Source organism: Microcaecilia unicolor, chromosome 6 (genome assembly GCF_901765095.1).
Source record: "Microcaecilia unicolor chromosome 6, aMicUni1.1, whole genome shotgun sequence".
In the NCBI taxonomy this organism is placed as follows: domain Eukaryota; kingdom Metazoa; phylum Chordata; class Amphibia; order Gymnophiona; family Siphonopidae; genus Microcaecilia; species Microcaecilia unicolor.
Window position 1 is genome coordinate 98,186,816 of NC_044036.1, and position 23,024 is coordinate 98,209,839.

The window sequence follows — 23,024 nt, forward strand, 5'->3', positions numbered from 1 at the left end:
TAAAGAGTGCAGTGGGTTGAGAATTGGGGAAACGAGAGCTAGATTCATCTTTCATGGTGGCATGGAAGTTTTGTGGACAACATTGATACTCGAATCTTGTACAATGTCTCAGCTTTGCAGAACGTTACTTTTGCCAGCAAGAAGGCCCATCAGCTTTTTTTTTTAACTAAATTTATATTTAATCTACATTAAATATTTATATACTGCTTCTTCTGATACTACACCAACCCCAGAGGGTTTACAACCATAACACAGAACACAAAATGAAATCCTATAACATAAATATAACAATAGACCACAGTGAAATGTATCCCTAGGCAGGGCACTGTTATACCCCTTAACTCCAGCCTATGCTCTTAAATTAGGGAAGTAATCATCAGGTTGGAACTAGCTATGTTTGTAGTTTCTTCTAACAACATAGGTAATTACACTCCAATCTAATTTTAATTTAATTGACCAATTTATAACCCACTGTTCAAGCACATGTCTTGAAACAGGTGAGGGACATTAATAATCAGCATGTGTTGGCAAGCTGCCCCACAAAACAGAAGCTGCTGCGTAGACAGCTAAATCAGATCTTCTAAAGATGTTTGGAAGGGAACCATAAGTGAAGTTTATAATGTTTTATATGGTAGCAGCATGGGGGGTGGGGGAGGGGAGGGGGAGAGATGGACAAACAGTAGGAAAACATAGCAGTTGTGGTTGCTTAAAGCAAGATGAACTTACAGCGGGCTTTGATCCTGGCAAACTGGGTTTGATTCCCACTGCAGCTGCTTGTGACCTTGGGTAAGTCATTTAACCCTCCATTGCCCCAAGTACAAAAAAAACTTATATTGTGAGCCCTCTACGGACAGAGAAAGTACATAAGTATTGCCATACTGGGACAGACCAAAGGTCCATCAAGCCCAGCATCCTTGGAGGATCCAAGATGGCGTCGAGGGAGGACTACGTTAGTTGAGTTCCTGTTTTACATCAGAATACCTGAAGAAGTAGGCGCACTCCCCAGAGAATGGGGAAGAGAAAAGGCAAAGTCGTGGTGTTGTCCTCCTCGAACATGGCTGGGTTTCCCACCACTTCTCAGCCTACTTTGGAGAGATTCAGGGTCATAACGTCGGGGATATCGGTTCCTGCTTCGGGGAACAGCAAGGCTTTATCGCTGAATCTCAGTGGAGAGGGAGTGACTTTGGGTCCCCCTGCTGGCACGACCCCGCCAAGACTCGGAAACAGTAATGCTTCGCTATGGAGGTCGACAGTGGAAATGCCCAAAGTGGGTTAGGATTTTCACGCAACCCGAGGAGGTCCTGGCGCAGCATCGACTCCGGATAATAAACCAACTGGGGGATTGGAGAGTGAGCTCTTCCCCCGAAGATATCTGGAGCGGTTTCTGTAGAGAAATTGGATCTGGTGAAGCCAATAATGTCACAATGGACGTACTATGTGAAGTGCTGCAGAGTGTGAATAAGTCTCTTCTTCAGATGTTTAAAATTCTTCAGGAATAAACATGTGAGTTAAAGAATTTATATTAATACTTATCTAACAAAGTGGAAGTCCAAGATATAAAAATAGAGACTTTGACTACGGAAATGGTTTCTCTATGAAAATCAGTTAATTTGGTAATGAAGGACAGCCATGTTTCTTGTAAAAATTGGAATTTCTGGAGAACCAATTAAGGAAAAATAACTTGAGAATGATAAATTTTCCTTTAACATCCTATATATCAGCTACTGAACTGTTGAAGAAATATTTCTCTGATATTTTGCAAATACCTTCTGATAGCCACCCTCTGGTGTCTAAAGTGATTTATATTTCCCTTAAAATTTTCTTTATCAGAGAAAAGAGATGTGAACTTAACTGACATTTTAGAAAATTCAGAAATTACAGATAGAGTTACATTATTAGTGACTTTCGCCTTTGATTTAGATAGGAACAATGTTTTGAAATTGTATTTCCGTCACATGGCTGATAGTTTTTTGGGTTCAAAGATGAATATATTTCCTGTCATATCAAGGGAATCACAGACTAGGAGGCGTGAATTCTTGGCTTTTAAGCCAGGAATCATTGCCCTAGGTGGGACCTTCCTAGTGCGATTCCCTTGTAAGTGTTTTATTTCCTTATTACTTATTACCAAGCTGCAGTAAAAAGGACTCTGTGCTAGTGGCAGCGGCCATTTTTGCCATGTGCTGTGGTCCTTTTTACTGCAGCGGATAAAAAGGCCAAAAAAATGGCATGGCCAGGCAGTAAGATTTCACTTACCATCTGGCTATGCAGGGGTAGGGGTGGGAAGCACAACACCACCCATTGAGGTTGTGTTAAGGACTCCCGCACTTACCCAGTAGTAACTGGATAATGCATGGTGCTGCCCAATTACCGCTGGGTTAGCACTACACTAGAAAATAGCTAGCTATTTTCTATAGTGCGGCAAATGGCGTGCACCGGGGTTGGTTAGGCTTAGGGCTTTTTTTGAGGGGGCACTTGGGGGTACTGAGTACCGACACCTTTTCTGTTGTCTGCTAAAATTGACCCATGGTCCCCAAGTTTTAATGCAAGAGCTCAAGCTCTACACACCAATTCTGCCTTGTCATAGATTCTGTGACCAGTTGCAGGGGGCCTGGCTATTGTAGGATGGGTCCCTCAGTGATCACCCCACCCTGAATGGTGGCCTGGCATTTGAGTACCGGCACCTTTTTCGCTAGAAAATATGCACTGGTTAGGCTTACTCTGTAAAAGGGCCCCACAGGGACTTTATAGGTTAGCATGCACTAATTTCTACTCTAATCACTTAGCAGGGAAGCAGGGGGGATTGCAACTTGTAGTTAACTGTAAACATGACATGACATGAATAGCTGTAGCTAAATGCACTGCCTTATCTACAACCCTACAATACAGTACAACTGACTTTTCTTACCTGCTGCTTAACCATCAAACCAACGACAGTTTCTCAAAGCACTGCAACAGTTAAAAACAAATTGGGAATGTGTATTTATTATATCCTATTATTAATTCTTTGAACACATTTCACGTACAAAAACAAAGTAAGTGCCGCTTCATTTCATTAATGCAGAACATTATCATGTCTCCTGGAATAATAATCATTCATTGACAAAATCAAAGTGTGTATGTGATATAAATAAAGGAAATTTAAAACCTTATATGGAATGGAAACATTCATTCAGTACAGTCCCTTTTTATTTGAGCCACTGGATCTGTTAAAACAATGTTGCATTTAAACAACCAGACCACTTAAAATAATATTCGGACTCAAAAGCGAATTTCAGCCTATCATGTTTGCCTCAGGGGAGTCTTCAAAGAATGAAATGCTACAGGATGTAGGGACTGTTGAAGCAGATTTTACTATGAATAAAGTTCCCTGTATTCATTTCAAATTGGCTTTAGTGACTGGTAGTGTATCTGGCATTTCTATTTCAACTAAAGAAAGCAAGCTGAAATGCCAAATTCCAGTGTGCAATTCTCTTTACCTGTTATGAGAGACCTTCATTGACTGTTGGTCCAGCAATGCATTAGATTTAAAATAGTTTGTTTAATTTTTAAATCGATTTATGGTTTGAATTCAGAAGGCCTTGGAGAATTACCTGTGATATCTTCTTCTGGACGTAGGCTTTGTTATTGTCATACCCTACAAATAAGTTATCCTACTCTTAAAAACATTTGCTTGAAGTCCATTTTTGAACATTCCTTCCCATTCCAAAGTTCTAGGTTCTGGAATATGTTACCTGTGGAAACGAAACATTTACCATCATACTTTTTAGGAAAGCTCTAAAAATGTACTTTTTGGAATAGTAATTTGGATGCTTAATTATTGATTGTATTTTTAATTATCTTTATATCCCTTGATTGTACAGGCCATCTTGTCTTGCAGGAGAAATTGTGGTATACAAAACGCAGATAGAATAGAATAGAATGGAAAGAGGGCACAGACAGATAAGGTGAGTTACTGAAGGTCACACAAAGTCAAATGTTGAACTGTGATGTCCACATCTAAAGAATGCAGAAGCCTCAGATATATTTGTGTGTGTAAGGAGGAGAGGTGGTGGGGCTACTTAGGGGTAAGTCCTTGGCACAGCTTGAGGTCTATGGGTAGCATCTGGCTGCTCTTGCCACAATTGGAAGTTCTTATAATCATGACAGGGCTGAAAAGAAATTCAGTGAATCCCTAGCTGAAAATGCAAAGATCACTGTGGAAGCCAGAACTGGTAATATTGGTCTTGGTTGCAAATGCTAATACCACTGATGACACTGAAAAGGGGAAAGAAAATCCGGTCTGCATTGGCTACCTGAGGAGGAAACCTTTAGCTGGTGGAGTTTGGGGATTTCCACCAGGCACAGCAAGACTGCCACAATTTTGGGTGGGCCTGAGTCCAAATTCAGGCCCACCTGTAGCTACGCCACTGGTTTCCTCTTAAATACTTTTTCTTCCTTTCTTCATTATCTTAATTATAATTACCCTTCCTACCTAATGAATATGCATCTTTCCAGAACATTCTGTTCCAGCACATTCCATCAGCTTCTATCATTTATTCCCTCAAATTCTTTGATAGTTAGGGCCTGTCATGTACATAAGTAAAAGTTTTCATTTGATATGGGTTGACCTATGTCCTTATTATGCACAGTCATCATACTAGCTCCCTCCACCCTTTTGCTGAACCTACAATTTTACCCACACCCACTTACTTCTCCTTCTAATTGCTTATCTGGATACTGCAGGTGTCCTTAGTCATAGGAATCTCTGGCTCTTAGTTGCTGACCAGCAACTTATCACAAGTTAGCAAAGGCCAAATGTCAAACCACAAATTTCTACAACCTTAGAAAAGTAGTTACCAGAAAAAATACAGTTTTAATGCTGTCTTGCAATTTCCAGATCTGCTCCCAGCTCAAGAAAAGCAAAATAGCCATATTAAAATACAAACTAGAAATATGTATGGTTTGCACCTTTTCATGGCCTCTATGATATACAGCAGTAAAGGTCATTGGGTCCCCCCTGACTTCTGCCCCATCCACCACCTGCCTGCCCACCCCCGCCCCCACCCCTGGCCAAAAGGTATGCACACATACACACTCCATCCACCTTTTTTTGAGCTCCCCCCTACACAAACACCCACCATACACCTTTGTTTCCAGCCCACCCTTGGGCCTACCTTGAAGGACCCTGGTGGTCTAGTGACCTTTTGGGGACAGGAAAGAACCCCACTCTTTCCTACCCACTGCAGTTGCTCTACCAGGTCCCACCGTTTCTTCTTAATGGCTGCTGAGACTTCCTGAGGTAGTCTTGTGGATCTCAGCACACTCATGAGGCTGCTGCAGGAACACAAGGCAAAGCTGTGGCAGTGAGCAGGAAAGAGTGGGGTTCTTTCCTGCCCCTGAAGAGGCCAGTAGACCATTAGGGCCTTTGAAGATAGGCCTAGGTATGGCACACTGATGTTTAGGGGGCTGTAGTGTGCAGGGGGAGAGAGAGAGAGACACTGGACCCCCAGAGCCTCTGGGCCCTCAGACACTGTCCAGTTGCCCATATGTTCAGTCCACCTTTGAGTTTAAGTGACTGTCCATTTACATTCCACTGACAAGTGACCTTTGAGCATACAATGCAGGACTTGTGCATTTACATCGCATTCCCAAAAAACAACACTATAAAACAAGCGTGGAACAGCTAAACTGGTTATAAAGGACATAACCAGATGAAATGTGCCTTGAAGATCCAAGACTGGCTTTATGCATCCCTGGTGGTTTGGAGTCTAGCTCCTGACTATGCCTGCGGGGGTTTCTGTTTAACAGGGCATGAACTGCTGCAAATATTTCGCAATCCCTGGGTTGGTGCACGCTTGCATAGAAATGTTTGTAGTCCTCAGCAGAATGTCCTGGTGCTGATCACATTTTCTTCTCCCCAAATGAGCCTGTTACAGTCTCTGTGTCCTAATACTATACAGTGCTGCAACATATGAGCTCTCTGAGAACGTCAACGTCAATTATTCTGGTAGCAGATCACTGAGCCTGCATATCCAACTGGAACTCGAGTTACAGTCATTTGGGAAGCTGGCATCATACTAGCTGAATATGACTCATCTGGATTTAAGTGGCAATAAAAAACAAATAAGCATTGCCCTTGGAGCCCAGAGATGAAAGTATTTCATTCATTTCCAAACAGAGGAAAAGAAAGAGGGGAAATAAGAAAATATCAGAAGTAGAGGATATCTATAAGGTCCATGTGAGGCTTTGAATAATTCCAGCTGTGCTCATAATCCATGTTCTACATCTGAATTGAAAGCCTTAAAGTCAGATATAGCTCCATCTATGACCATGATTATAAATAAATTTTTTGGAGAAAGATGTGTTGTTCAGTCTCTAGTTTACTGGGGGTTTTTCATTTTGCAAAGGTAATGGAACATAAGAACATAATAACCATACTGGGTCAGACCAATGGTCCATCTAGCCTAGTATCCTGCTTCCAGCAGTGGATAATCCAGGTCACAAGAACCTGGCAGAAACCCAATTAGTAGCAACATTCCATGCTACCAATCCAAGGGCAAAGCAGTGGCTTCCCCTATGTTCATCTCATAATCATTTTTAATCCCAGATACGTTAACTGCTGTTACCACATCCTCTGGCAAAGAGTTCCAGAGCTTAACTATTCTTTGAGTGAAAAAATATTTCCTCCTATTTGTTTTAAAAGTATTTCCATGTAATTTCATTGAGTGTCCCCTGGTCATTGTACTTTTTGAAAGAGTGAAAAACTGATTCATTTTCACCCGTTCTACTCCACTCAAGATTTTGTAGACCTCAATCATATCACCCCTCAGCCATCTTTTTTGCAATCTGAAGAGGTCTAACCTTTTAACCTTTCCTCATATGGGAGCAGTTCCATCCCCTCTATCATTTTGGTTGCTCTTCTTTGAACCTTTTCTAATTCCGCTATATCTTTTTTAGATACGATGACCAGAATTGAAAGCAATACTCAAGGTGAGGTCGCACCGTGGAGTGATACAGAGGCATTATAATATTTTGCACCCCTTTCCTAATAATTCCTAGCATCTTGTTGCTTTTTTTGGCCGCCGCCACACACTGGGAAGAAGATTTCAGCGTATTGTCTAAAAGGACACCTACAGCTTTTTCTTGAGTGCTGACTCCTAAGATGGACTCCAATATCAAGTAAATATTATTTGGATTATTTTTCCCAATGTGCATCACTTTGCATTTGTCCATATTAAATTTCATCTGCCATTTGAATGCTCAGTCTTCCAGTTTCCTAAGGTCTTCCTGCAATTTTTCACAATGTGTAAGCATTTTGATGACTTTGAATAGTTTTGTGTCATCTGCAAATTTAATCACCTCACTTCTCATTCCAATTTCCAGATCATTTATAAATATGTTAAATAGCACTGGTCCCAGTACAGATCCCAGGGGCTCACATGCTAACCATGCACTAATCAGTTAGTGTGCGGCAAGGTAGTTCACTGATTAGCGCAGAGCACGTCCACTCTCCATCCCCAGACTTACCCCAGCGCTAAAAAATAAATTTAATTTACTAGAAATGGTTTTCAAGCGTGATGATGTGGAGGAGCTGAAACAAATCTCGGTGAACCTGGAAGATGTACTGAGCCACATTGACAAGCTAAAAAGTAATAAATCACCTAGACCAGATGGCATACACCCTAGGGTACTGAAAGAACTCAAACATGAAATTGCTGATCTGTAATCTGTTGTTAAAATCATCCATAGTACCTGAAGATTGGATGGTGGCTAATGTAACACCGGTTTTTATATTTCAACTATTTTTATTGATGATTCAACATTTTAAACATTGCCAGTATATCTAACATTTGACATTGTAAATAATACAGCATGCTAACTTGCATACATCAATAAATTCCATCATCAATGTTTTTGTCATCCCCCCCCCCCCCCCTTCCCCTTCCTACCCTCCCAAACATTCTCATTAACATCCAAACATTTATGGGGTGTTTTGTTAAATAAACATCACATTCATCTTATGCTTTTTTTACCCACCTTTCCCCCCTTCAGTTCCTCCCCCCACCCTTCCCCTTCCTGATGTTCACTAAAAGCATATTTGTACTTATGGGTTCATGAATGTGTACCATTATTCTATAGTTTTATCAGAGCGTGTTGAGTATGAGACTCTGGCCTCTCTGCGATAGTATATCCAACATAGGCCCCCAGATTTTAAGGAAAAATGTTTTTCGACGACAAAATTCTTTTGCATCTCTTGCTTCCCATGTCATTAAAAGATGCACTTGGTTTCGCCAATGCCAGTATTCTGGGGATTTATCCGAGGTCCAGCACTGCAAAATGCATTTTTTTGCACTAAACATAACTTGCGACTTAGCAATATTTCGTCTGCCGTAAAACCACGGAATGCCCCTGGGCAGTCCAATAGTAATTGCAGCGGGGTGCCCACTATGTTACATGATTTGATTGAATTCATAAAGGCCACTATCCTTTTCCAAAAAAGCTGTATCTTTGTGCATTCCCAAAATGCGTGATAGAACGAGTTTTCCTCCAGCGTGCATTTCAAACAGGTTGGTGTGTCAATCCCTCCCATTCTAAAGAGCTGGCGTTGTGTAAAATATGCTCTGTGTGCCACTCTAAATGCACATTCTCTATAATTTGCACCACTAATCAGTTTAGGGATGTTCCGAATGTAGGCTGCTATGTCCCAATTAGTTAAATCTACTTTTGTATCTGCCTCCCATCTGCGGCGAAGCAGAGACCAATCCCTACCTGGCCCCAAAGTCCACAGTTGTTTTTGGAGCTGTGAAATTGTGGGAGCTTCCTCTGATATTTCATTATAAAACTGTTTAATTTTTTCCCCCAATTGAAACTTAAGCCCTTCTACATCGAGGGTTTGAACATAGTGTTGTATCTGGCCATATCCAAATACATCCCCCCATTTTTCAGCATCAGCGGGTATAAGTTGTCTTAAAGGTTTAATTTTTCCTTCTAAATCTAATAGTGTTTTCAGACATGTGAGCCCCCTCCTTGTCCACTGCTGAAAAACCTGGTTTTCCAATCCTGGTATAAACATCGGGTTTCCACTTATGGTCAGCAATTCTGACACACTCGGTTGACCCCCCAATTTTGTCCCCAAGGTTTTCCATGCCTCTTGTAAAGGGATCAGTAGAATACTACCCTTAAATTTCTTTGGCACCAAGGTATTATTGAGATGCAGCAAAGTTACTAAATTATAAATAGGGACTAAAGTATGTTTTTTCTAATTCTAGTGGGGAGTGTGTGTTTGTGGAAAAAAATCCAGTCTCTCACCAACCGCAGCAGACTAGCCAAATTATAGTATTGTAAATTAGGCAATACCAATCCACCCTGCTGCCAAATCCCTAGCAGCAGCTGTAGCTTCAGCTTAGCCTCTTTGCCCAGCAGAACTGTCCCACCATTTGATAGAAACGCTTGATGTCTTTCTGTAGTAATCTCAGCGGCAGAACTTGTAACACGTATAGCCATCTGGGCAAGATTACCATTCGTATAAGACAAACTCGGCCGATCAATGGCACCGGTAACATCCTCCATGCTGCCAACTGCTGCTCTGTTTGACTTAACAATCTATTGACATTGAAGGGGGGCAGACTCAGGAAAGATGTCAGGAAGTATTTCTTCATGGAGAGGGTGGTGAACGCTTGGAATGCCCTCCCGCGGGAGGTGGTGGAGATAAAAACGGTAACGGAATTCAAACATGCGTGGGACAGGCATAAAGGAATCCTGTGCAGAAGGAATGGATCCACAGAAGCTTAGCTGAAATTGGGTGGCGGGGGGAAGAGGGGTTGGTGGTTGAGAGGCTAGGATGGGGGAGGGCAGACTTATACGGGGTCTGTGCCGGAGCCGGTGATGGGAGGCGGGACTGGTGGTTGGGAGGTGGGAAATACTGCTGCACAGACTTATACGGTCTGTGCCCTGAAAAAGACAGGTACAAATCAAGGTAAGGTATACACATATGAGTTTATCGTGGGCAGACTAGATGGACCGTGCAGGTCTTTTTCTGCCGTCATCTACTATGTTACTATGTATGACATTTAGTCTATATATGTCTTCTGTCTGAGAAGCAAGCAGAATTCCCAAATATTTAAAAGAACCCTCTGCCCATCTCAGCGGGAAATCGCCTCTCCAAAGGGATTTGGTACTTACTGGGATCGCCAGGGCTTCTGACTTGTCCAAATTTAATTTGAATCCTGAGCATAGGCGCCCGGTATAAGAGGCTTGGGGAGAGCCAGAAGTGCAGCAAGGGCGGGGCGGACCAGACCGCCCCGGGTGCACCTCCCGCTGCCTTGAACATCTCCCTCCCTCCCGTGGACCGCGCGATCATTACCGCCACCCGCCCCCCCCCCCCGACTACTGCAGTATCGCTGTCCCCCTCCACTCCTGTCACGTCGTCTTTGAACGTCGAGGATTCCTTCCAGTAGCAGCAGAATCGGCAATGATGTAAGCGCTGCTTTCAGCCTGCCCCGGAAGCACTCTCTGTACAGTTTCCCGTGTAGGAGGGATGCTGTCCAGAGAAGGCTTCTGGGGCAGGCTGAAAGCAGCGCTTACATCATTGCCGATTCTGCTGCTACCGGAAGGAATCCTCGACGTTCAAAGACATGACAGGAGCGGAGGGGGATAGCGATACCGAACTAGTCCGGGGGGGAGGGGGGAGGGGGGGGAGAGACGATGCATCATGCCAGCCAGCTGCCAGACCAAAGGGAAAGGGGGTGGAGATAGGAAGATGTGAGGTGCCACATCTAAGGGGAAGAGGGAGGAAGGAAAGCAATGGCAGGGAATAGGAAAAGGGGGGTGGAGAAAGGAGTGAGAGTGTTGGGAGCAAGAAGGGGAGGGAAGAGAAAGGTGGGATGCATGAGGACGCTGGAGGAGAGAGAGAGAAAGTGGAAAAGTGCAGTGGGAGAGCCAGGGACATGCAAAAGAGCAGGAGAGAGTCAGAGAGAGATGGGGAGAGAAAGAGGGGACATGGAAGAGAGCAGGGGAGAGCCAGAGAGAGATGGGGAGAGAAAGAGGGGACATGGAAGAGAGCATGGGAGAGCCAGAGAGAGATGGGGAGCGAAAAAGGGGACATAGAAGAGAGCAGGGGACAGCCAAAGAGAGATGGGGAGCGAAAGAGGGGACATGGAAGAGAGCAGAGGAGAGCCAGAGAGAGATGGGGAGCGAAAGAGGGGACATGGAAGAGAGCAGGGGAGAGCCAGAGAGAGATGGGGAGAGAAAGAGGGGACATGGAAGAGAGCAGGGGAGAGCCAGAGAGAGATGGGGAGAGAAAGAGGGGACATGGAAGAGAGCATGGGAGAGCCAGAGAGAAGATGCTGGATGGAAGAGGAGAGAGAGAGAGAGAGATTAGTGGAAAGATGGGGGGGGGGGGGGGGAGAGAGAGAGAGAGAAGCTGCTGGGGAGAAACTGGGGGAGACCCTAGCTGTCAGATGGAGAAATGCTGAATGAAAGGAGGGAGTAAGAGAGAAAATGCTGGAAGGAGGGGGCAGAAAGAGGGAAGACACTGGACATAAGGGTAGGGAGGTAAAGAGGAAAGACACTGGAAGGATGGGGATAGAGAGGACATGCTGAATGGAAAAGGGTCGAGAGAGAGAGAACTGTTTAGAAGGAAGGGGAGATAGAGGGAGACAATGGATGGAAGGAGAGGGAGACAATAGACGGAAGGATTGGGAGAGGGTAATGGGTAGAAGGATGGAGAGAGAAAGAGGGATGACACTGGATGGAAGGGTAGAAGAGAAAGACATGGATGGATGGAGGGGAGGGAAGAGAGGAGAAATGTTGGACAAGGATGGAAGGAAGGAAAGACAAAGGAAGGAGATGCACACGGATGGAGTGGAAGGGAGAGAGGAGAAATGCTGGACATGGATGGAGGGGAGGAAAGACAGAGGAAGTTCATGCACATGGATGGAGGGGGGACATGCTGGATTTGGGTGGAGGGGAAATTGCTGAATTTAAGGGCTGGATTGGAACACTTTGAGGGCAGATGCTGAAACTGGAGAAAGGATAGGGACAGGGCAAAAGATGGTAGACAGGACGCATAAGGACACAGGAGGATGGTGGACATGTTGAGAGAAAAAATATCAAATGGAAAGAAGACACTGGGACCAAAGAATAGAAAAACTAAATGATCACACAACAAAGGTAGAAAAAAGTATTTTATTCAGAATTTATTAACTGGAATATGTCAGCTTTTGGAAATATGCATCTGTGATATTTTGCATGTAAGTTTCAATTTTTCTAGTATTGCTGCATGTTGAGTCTGACTTCTTGAGGTAACTTTCCAGTTTTGCCTTCATATCTGTTGTGTCATGTGTTTTTCATGTGTAATCAAGATGCAGTATTCTACTAGTGTGTAGTATTTACAGCCCTTTTTTTGTTGTTGTTTCAATAGGTTGTGTACTGGTGTTTTAGAGCCCGGTGTAATTACAGTGCTACCTTTCCACGCATAAGGTTGTAGCTCGTTCTGTCCTTGGAATTAGTGCTGTTATGGTTTGCTAAGGTTATGAGTGTGTTTTTGCACAAGTTTGTGTATAGTGTTTTGCAGTGGAGAGATTGTGTATTGGCATTACTGAGGTGGCACCAAAACATCGGAAAGGGTTTTAGAGCCTAAATCATGACACACTACCTCTTGAAGGATCTACATATAGTTGTTAATAAAAGGAGCTCATTGTGAACACTATCCACCCTAAAAGGGTGTTTTGTGGCTCTACATGAGAATTGTGATATTATGATCCCTTGTTTCATATTGTTGACGGTCTGCATTTTCTATATGGGTGGTATATTGGTGTATTAGGGTCTGCCTAGTGTTATGGTACAGTAAGGTTCTGAGTGTGTTTTTGCACAAATTTGTGCATAGTGTTTTGCAGTTGAGCGATTGTGGTTAGTATATGCTTTGAGCAACCACTTTATTCTTTGACATATGATACATATCTAATATCTAAATTTAATAAAAGGTATTGTGACTATTTTATTTTTACTTATTTTTTTCTGTGTTAATTGTGGCTATAAGCCCCACCCCTGACTCCACCCCTAACCCCGCCCCCTTTAGCCTCCCCAAACAGTTGGGCCACCGACCGCCTATGATCCTGAGTAATCTCCAAATTCCTTAATTACTTCTAAAAGGTCTACAAGTGATATCCTTGGGCTGGTAAGAGCTACCAGCAGATCATCGGCAAATGCTGCAATTTTAAATTTCATCGATCCAACCTCCACTCCTCTAATGGTTCTAACTGAAATTATGTCTCGTATCAACAGATCTAAATATAATGTAAACAGTAATGGGGAGAGTGGACATCCCTGGCCTGTCCCCCTTGTGATCTCAAAATTCGCCGACAACATTCCATTTACCATGACCTTTGCTCTAGGCGTGTTATATAGTGCTTTAATTGCTTGTACAAACCATCCAGAAAATCCATATTTATCTAAAACTGAAAATAAAAAAGGCCATTCCACACGATCAAATGCCTTTTCGGCATCGAAACTGACCAATAACGCCCGTTCTGAAGTCCCCTTAAGATGTTCTAAAGATAACATTATACTTCACAAATTCTTAGTTACAGAGTGACCCTGCACAAATCCCACCTGTGCTTCATGTATCAGGCTTGGTAGTACTGTCCCTAGTCTCTTAGCTAATATTTTAGCAAGCAGTTTGACCTCGTAATTCAATAGAGAAATAGGTCTGTAGGAGGATACTCGCTGCACATCGCGTTTAGGCTTTGGCAGCACTATAATCTGGGCCAAATTAAGATTTTCCGGTAGTTTCCCCTTCACCACCCATTCATTAAATACCTCAGCTAATATGGAAACTATGTTGTCTCCCATCAATTTGTAAAATTCAGATTTTAGTCCATCAGGCCCTGGCGCCTTCCCTAATTTACTTTGGGCAATTGCCCAAACGATTTCATCACAATTTATGGGTTCGTTCAAATGTTGCAGTTCTGTCTGTCTCAGCGAAGGGGCTTCAATATTTTGCAGATAGAGATCATTCTGTAAGCCCTGACTTTCCCCAGCACTATATAGCTGTTGGTAATAATCCTGAAACGTTTTATTGATTTCTTTATCCTTATTTAATAACCTTCCGTCCTTGCTTTTAATAGCACCTATATATCTTGAATTAGATTGTGGTGCAATCAATTTAGCCAGGAATTTACCACTTTTATTACCATGCTTGTAAAGTTGGAATCGATAATAAGTTTGAGACTTTACTGCCCTCTCATGCAGCATTGCATTTATCTCTGTTTGGACTGAGATTATTTCTCTATGTACCCTTGGGGTCGGGTTATGCCCATATTGAGTATTCAAACGCGAAAGTTGTTTTTCCAATCTCAATAGTTCTCTATCACGTTGTTTTTTGTAATTGCTAACATAACTGATAATCTCCCCTCGGATGACTGCCTTTGCTGCCTCCCAATAAGTTGGCGCCTCTAGTACTGATCCTTCGTTAAAATGTTTGTACTCTTCCCATTTAGCTATTAAATATTCTCTGAATTTCCCGTTCTTATAAAGGTAACTAGGAAATGACCAATTTCCCCCTCCTTGGGAATTGTTTTCCCCCAATTGCCAGGTCATCCAAACTGTGGCATGATCTGAAATCACGCAGGGATCTATCTCCGCATCATTTATATTTGTAAAAATCTTGCGTGATACTAACAGGTAATCAATTCTGGAGTGGGTTTGATGGGCCCTTCATTGGTGGGTATATTCTCTCTCTGTTGGATGTAATGTGCACCACACATCTAAAAGGTCTAATGTATTGCACATGTCTGGTAGACCTCTAGTGTTCACATCCCCTCGCGCCACTGGTGGGTGGGATTTATCGATTTGTGGATTCCATGGCATGTTAAAGTCCCCGCCCATTATCACCGGGAGTGCTTCCATTTTGGCAATGGTTGTAGTTACTTTTTTGTAAAATTTGAGGTCCAATATATTTGGGGTGTATACACTGCCTAATATTATTTGTTTTCTAGCAATGGTAACCTTACAAAACACAAAGCGGCCTGCTGTGTCTTTATGCTGATTATGAATTTGGGTCACCACCCCTTTCTTGATAAGAATGGCCACCCCCCCCTTATTGCCCACCGCTGGGGAAGCAATGCAGTCTCCCACCCACCATTTAACCAACTTTGCATGTTCCTCATCTGATAAATGAGTTTCTTGCAGTAGTGCTATGTCCACTCTTAATCTTTGCAAATGCTGTAAGATTTTAGATCTTTTGATAGGGGAGTGTATGCCTCCTATATTCCAAGTGACTATTTTAATCATCTTGCATAGTATAGGTTCACATTATCCTTAATTGAAAAAAATTATACTTATATACGTGAGAAGCCATCCCAGCCTATGGCTCCCCATCGTTTTACACATTAGCTGTTCTCCTGGCCTGATGTTAATATATTTTATGGTACACCGTGTCTGCCCTCCCACTTCATTTACATGTTTAACCCTCTGCGTCATCCCTCTCCGCTGCCAACCTCCCACCAACCCATCCCCCCCTCCCAGGTCCCCCCCTCTTCTTCCCCGTCCCCCTTTGCCATATGCTTCCTTATATGAAGCCGTCACTTTATAACGCTAACCCACCCCTCCCCTTGTTGTTGTGAGTTCTCAGTTCTTCTAGAATCTTCTTATTATTTCACTTTACATTTTAGCATTTCCCAACATTTAAACTTCCTTTTATAATCCCCTTCTTGAACTCCCCCCTTGTATGCTGAACATAACAATCATAACAGTATTAACATATAAAATTAAATACCATCAAAAAGGATAACAGTTCTACCACCTTCAGTTTCAGAGTCTCTCTCTTTTTTCTTCCCCTTAAGATTTCTCTTGCTTCAAGTATGTTGATGTAGGAAATCTCATCTAGAGCTAAGTTTTTTAAGCCTCATGGCTGCATCTTCTTTTGGGCTCACGCGGGTTCTGTGTCCTCAGAAACAGCATTTTCAGGGTGTTCTAGCTGTGCCACAAAGTCTTTCACCTCACTTTCCGATGTAAAGGAGCGCAATTTGCCCTTATGTGTTATTTTCAAAATAGCAGGATATTGTAGGCTAAAACGGATCTTCAAATCAAATAATTTTGAGCATATTGGAGAGAATGCCTTTCTCTTGGCTGCAATTCCTGCCGAGTAATCTTGAAAGCAGAGTATTTTTGCTTTTTCATAAGTCAGAGAATTATTCGATCTTGCTGCCTGTAGTATATATTGCTTGTGCATAAAATTGAGCACTCTGCAGATAATCACTCGTGGCTTAACAGTGTTCATCTGGCGAACTCCCAGCCGGTGCGCGCGTTCAATTCTTAAGGGTCCAAACTCTGCTGGAAATTCAATACTTTTGGTCAGCCATTGTTCTAGGACCCTCTCCAGTTGTCTTCCACCGAGCGCTTCAGGTAAGCCTACCAAGCGGATGTTATTCCGCCTGGAGCGGTTTTCCAGGTCTTCAATTTTAAGTTCCAGGTCCGATATTTTTTTCTGCAAAGTTTTTTGAGAGTCTTCCACTCCCGTCAATCTGTTTTCCACTTCGCTGACTGTAGTTTGGAACGCTATGCATTCCTTGGTCAAATCCTCTATTTTCGTGTTCAGCTTTTCCAATTTAGTATCCAACTTTTGGTCAAGTGGGGTCAGCCGACGGTCTAATAGATCTTCCATCACCCCCGTTAATTCGGAGGTGATCTCAGCCACCCACGCAGACGATACCGATGGGCTTGTTTCGGGGAAAGCCGCCGCCATTTTGTCTTCGGACGTTTTTCCCCTCTGTCTTTCTTTTTGGGCTGATTTCGTCGCCATGGACGATTTTTCGCTCGTTCTGCTTGACCAGATGTTTGCACTGAGTCCTGCTCTAGCAAGTATTGCAAGTTAGGGGGGTTCGATTCTCCTGCAGATATGGGGATTAACAGGCAGGCTTCGGAGAGAAGTTCACCTGCGACCTCTCTTCACCATAGCGTCACGTGACTCTGTAACACCGATTTTTAAAAAGGGTTCCAAGGGTAATCTGGAAAATTACAGACCAGTAAGCCTGACTTCAGTGCCAGGGAAAATAGTGGAAACTATTATAAAGAATGAAATTACAGAACACATAGACAAACATGGTTTAATGGGACAGCATGGGTTACGCCAAGTGAAGTCTTGCCTCACCAATTTACTTAATTTCTTTAAAGGCATAAATAAAGATGTGCATAATGGTGAGCTAGTTCTAGTACATCTAGATTTTCAGAAACCTTTTGACAAAATTCCTCATGAGAGAAGAAAATTAAAAAGTCATGGGACAGGAGGCAATGTCCTTCTGTGGATTAGGAATTGGTTATTGGACAGAATATAGAGGGTAAGATTAAATGGCCATTATTCTCAATGGAGGAGGGTGAACAGTGGAGTGTTACAGGGATCTGTACTGGGACCACTGCTATTTAACATATTTATAAATGACGTGAAAAACGGAACGATGAGAGAGGTGATTAAATTTGCAGATGACACAAAAGTATTCAAAGTTGTCAAAATACATGCAGATTGTGAAAAATTGCAGGAAGACCTTAGAAAATTGTAAGACTGGGTGGGCATCCAAATGGCAGATGAATTTTAATATGGATAAATGCAAAGTGATGCTCATTGGGAAGAATCATCCAAATAATATTTACCCGATGTTAGGGTTCACCTTAGGAGTCGGCACTCAAGAAAAAGATCTAGGTGTCATTGTAGACAATATGCTGAAATCTTCCCAGTGTGTGGCGGCAGCCAAAAAAAGCAAATAGGATGCTAGGAATTATTAGGAATGGGATGCAAAACAAGACCAAGAATATTATAATGCCTCTGTATCGCTCTATGGTGCGACCTCACCTTGAGCATTGTGTTCAATTCTGTTCGCTGTATCTCAAAAAAGATATAATGGAAGAGCAACCAAAATGATAGAGGGGATGGAACCGCTCCCATATGAAGAAAGTTTTAAGAGGTTAAACCTCTTCAGCTTGGAAAAAAGATGTCTGAGGGGGTGATATGATTGAGGTCTAAAAATCCTGAGTGGAGTAGAACAGGTAAGAGTGAATCAATTTTTCACTCTTTCAAAAAGTACAATGACCAGGGGACACTCAATGAAACTACATGGAAATATATTTAAAACAAATAGGAGGAAATATTTTTTCACTCAAAGAATAGTTAAGCTCTGACACTCGCTGCCGGAGGATGTGGTAACAGTGGTTATCATAGCTGGGTTTAAAAAAGGTTTGGACAAGTTCCTGGAGAAAAAGTCCACAGTCTACTATTGAGACAGACATGGGGAAGCCACTGCTTGCCTTGGGATTGGTAGCATGGAATATTGCTGCCAATAAGATTTCTGCCAAGTACTTGTTCCAAAACATATAAAGAGGAATCCAATAAAATTTATATGGAAATATGTTTGATTTTAACAAAATATTTCTAAAAAGCAAGGAAAAGACCTCAAAACGCCCGACTGCTTACTTTCAGTTTTCGCAGCTTTTAACTGGGGGCGTGGTGTTCATCACTGGTCATAAAAACCTTGCTTGGAAAGAATTATTTTAACTTTTAATTTATTTCCAAATTTATTTTCAAAACGATTTTAGCAATTTTGCTCTTTTTTACAAAAAAAGGTTTTTTTTAAATATGTTGACAATATCGATGCTAACTTCAAAATTTATTTAGTTCATAAAAACCTTCACTGATTCTCATGAAGTGCTATAAAACAGCTTTACAAAGATAAAGTAAAGTCGAGCAACAGATAAGTGACCCTCCCACATCCACATCAAGGCTTCAACTAGCCAAAATTAAAATATCATAAAAGTGGTGACAATCAGATCATAGATGCCACAGAAGTTTATCATGTGAATGTATCTTTCTTGCAAGAAAAACAGTCCATAACAGTTCAGTACCCATGTCTGCTTTCCATTCCCTCCTTAAGTAATTCCCTTATCCCTTATTGGTCTTGTTTGCCTGTCTTGATTAGATTGTAAGCTCTATCAAGCAGGGACTGTCTCTTACATGTTCAGTACACAGTGTTGCGTACGTCTAGTAGCGCTATAGAAATGGTAAGTAGTAGTAGTATAATGTCTTGTTTCATATACTAATATATTCATAAATACAGTTTCCCATAATTGTGAACTACTAACAGAGTCATCATCACAAAATAGCCATATATTTAATTATACTGGTGTAATGAGAGGTTTTCAAGGTGCAGGCAGGAACCCAGTTTTCTCCAGATTTAATACGGTTACTGTAAGTCTGTGCAGCAGAGGCAACGCCACAGATCACATGCACTCGACAGATCATACAGCTGTCATCAGCTTGTCCAACTTTATTCCTTTTAACTCTTACACCCAGATTCAGATTTCACTGAAGTGGAGCCTCCAGCATACATGACCTGGAGCTTGAAGCCTTCCCCTGGGCCCTGCTCAGTTTCCTTGGATACAGGTTTGGTCACTCACTTGCTGGGGAGCAGTTGCAGCTGCACCTCGGCTGCTCCCTGTTCTCTCACATTCCCGCAGGACTTTTTGCTCGGCCTGTAGTACAGACAGGTATTAATTTGTTCTGTTTGCAGAAAGAAAAATGTACTTAATGGGGCAGAGAAGGATTCTGGAAAATGTATGTGTCAAATAATTGCACTGACAGCATTTCCTTCTGCTGTTCCTCTCTTGGATCTTATCAGGATTACAGGCAGACAATGAGGTTGCGCAGTCGCTCTCTGCTTTTACATCTGAAGAGTTCACCGAGCTCATTTGCAACTGATTCTTTATGAGGTATGTTATACATATCTCATAACCGTCATCTTTCAAAATAAACATTCAGCTTCAGACTAGACTGACCGTCACGCAGAGGAATCCATTATCTGCTGTCAATATAGTACATAAAAATATTGGCCCTTTTACAGCACAGGGTGCTATTTATCTGATGAAGAGTGTAGAATTTAATGACCACTTTGATACAGCCATCTTCTACCATATGTAATTTACAAACCAATCATCTCCTTCCTAGGGAACACCAGCTTCACTGGTAAGTATCTGAATGAGCTCCTGCATAGGGTATCATTCCCTGCTGTTTCAAGTATTTATTCAAAGTATGCAACAGCCTGCACAAAAGGACAATGAATTTACTCCTCTTGATACTGTATGGAAAGTACAGGCTAGCCCATCAGAGGCACTTCAGATCAGTATCTCAAGGATCCACTACTGCATTGCACTGCATTGAGAGCTTTCTAGTCAAGCATCCAGGGGCTTCCTTAAGGAGTTATTCCATTGTCCTGTGCAAAAGTGGCTACCGGGCAGCCAGTAGGTTCTCTTTGGCATTGTCCTCTTGCCTGTTTAAGGAAAAGATGAATGATGCCACATGTTTTTTCCTCAAAAAATCGCTTTAGTTGGTCTACCAATCAGCAAAGGTAACTCTGTATATAAGTAATCTTCAACCCAGCTGTTCAATCATTAAATCTGTTTATAACATCACTCAGATCCAAACTTCTTTTGTATTCCAACCATGTTGAACTTTATTCTTATCAAATATTTTTCAACTTCTATCAAAATGCTTTAAAACACTTTTCATCTTTCACATAATTACAGAAAGTGCAGTACACGGACGCCTCCACCTACATGCGGCATGTTTCGCAATTCACTGCCTCAGGGTGTGGTCCGCAATTCAACAAAAGGACAAAACATACAGTCAACTTCCTTTGTATACTATTGATCAGAAAAACATTACAAAGCATTTTTCTTACCTAAAGTGCAAAATAGTCTTTCCACATTGCATTGGTGTCTGCCATCTTAGTGTTTGTTCCACCCATGCGTAGTGTTACGTTTTTATAACGCTTCAAAGCTCAGAACGTCAGTAACTATAATCCCACCCCCTAATGTCATCACATCACATTACATCGCAGCTGTCCAATCAATTTCTAAATTAGATTCCCAGGGGTCATGGTTCCTAACGTGTAAATCCACCATTGCTCTTTGTAGCTGAGTAGGCTGTCAGCATCTCCTCCCTCTCTCCCCAATTGGATCTGATCAATGATATGCCATTTTATGTCTAACCAATCATGTTGCTTGGTCAGCCAATGGTTTACAATAGGAGCTGTTAAAGTGGCCGTGTGAATCCTTGATTTATGTTCATTTAATCTATATTTTACTGGTCTTATTGATTTGCCCACATATATAAATTGGGAAGGGCAACATCTACTATAATAAAAAGCACCCTCAACGTTCTGAAGCTGACTCCGTGGCTTCACTGAAGGGTTCGCAAGTTCGTAAGTGTGTAACCATCCAACCCACCATCTCTCTCTGTCCCGTCCTCGCGTCAAAATGTGATGACGTCGAGGGCGGAGCAGTGAGAGTGAAGGGGTATGCCAACGCCACGTCACACACATGACGGACAGACACAAGACCAGGAGGCGAAGTTTATCCTGGTGAATGCCCATGGCTGCGTAAGCCCCCTGTCGTTGCCTGTCAGCTAGTGGACGGGAGAAGCAGTGTTTCGTTAGGCTCACAGCGATTAGCACCTCCCCCCCCCCCAGCACCTAGACTTGGGGTTGTGGGGGTGGGGGGGGCGAACTAAACTACCAGGGAATTTGTTTGGAAGGTAGGGGGAGGGAGGTGGGCCACTACAATACCAGGACTATTTTGTGAGGTTCAGGACGGGGGGGGGGGGGGGGGGGTTGGTCATGTGGAGGCAATGTGGTGCTTGCTAGACACTAGGGATATGTTTTGGGGGGGAGCAGGAAGAGGTGCCAGGTTGGGGGAATGTTTGTTGGGGCATTGGGAGGGGATGAGGGGCCAACGCATGCCACAAAATGTGTGTGTGTGTGTGTGTGTGTGTGTGTGTGTGTGTGTGTGTGTGTGTGTGTGTTTTTTAAATGTCAACCCTTCCTGTCATTGTCTGAGCCAATCACTGCTAAGGCACTGACAGGAAAGTTGACATTTAGCAATGAGTCATGAATTACTGCTTTGATTTTAACGCAGCAGCATTTGCATGCTGATTTGATTACAGCATGCCTCAGCATATTTGTGGCACTAATTTTGCAGTACAGTTGTTAAGACCCGGGTAGTGAGACCTTGTGCCATGACTGAGCACGGTAGAAGAAGGGCAGCGCCGTACTCGGTCAGGCAGCCGGACAACCCCTAGCTTCACCTGGGAAGCGACCACCGTTCCCCGAGAGTTGAGCCCCCAGGTGCGGGTGGCCACCAGGACTTCGGGATACGGACGGGGTTGGACAGCCATTGACCTGGCTGGCAGGTAGTTGAGAACAGTCCTAGGGTCATCTACTATGTTACTATGTCTAGGCAGGCAGCAACACAGCAGGTAGTCGAGTTCAGTCCAAGGGTCTAGGCAGGCAGCAACACAGCGGGTAGTCGAGTTCAGTCCAAGGGTCTAGGCAGGCGGCAACAAAGCGGGTAGTCAAGTTCAGTCCAAGGGTCTAGGCAGGTGGCAACAAAGCGGGTAGTCAAGTTCAGTCCAAGGGTCAATCCGGAAAGCAAATAAGCACTTAGGCAGCAAAGCACACGATATCAAGCACCAAACCTCTATAGCAATAGAAGCCGAAGCGAAGACTGAAGGTGACTGCAGTTCTTAAATAGTTCCTCCATCATAAGTAACTCTGAGCAGCTGGAGAGAACGATCCAGATTGGTGGCCACTAGAAAAAGGTGGAGCAGCGGTGAAAGGTGGCCAATCCCGCACCATCAGGCGCGGTGAGGGAACCGTGCCGGAAGCAAGCCCCACTTCCGGAACGCCAACAGTCTGCATGGCCGGCCACCACGGCCATTACAATATGGCCGGCCAACGTCAGCATGGCCGGCCTATCATGACCAGTCACCACAATCAGCCTGGCATGGCCAGCCATCATGACCGGACAGAACAAGGCCGCCGCCGCCAGCCCGCATGGCCAGCCACCGTTACCGGGATAGCGCTCGGAGGCAAACTGGCCGCGCGGGCCACACTGTAGGTGAGGGATGTAACAACAGTGCAGACTTTACTGCGAGGTTTTCTTGGTTCACCCTGTTACATCTATGGACTGGCTTATTGTTCTGAATTCTGTAAGAAAAATTGGAT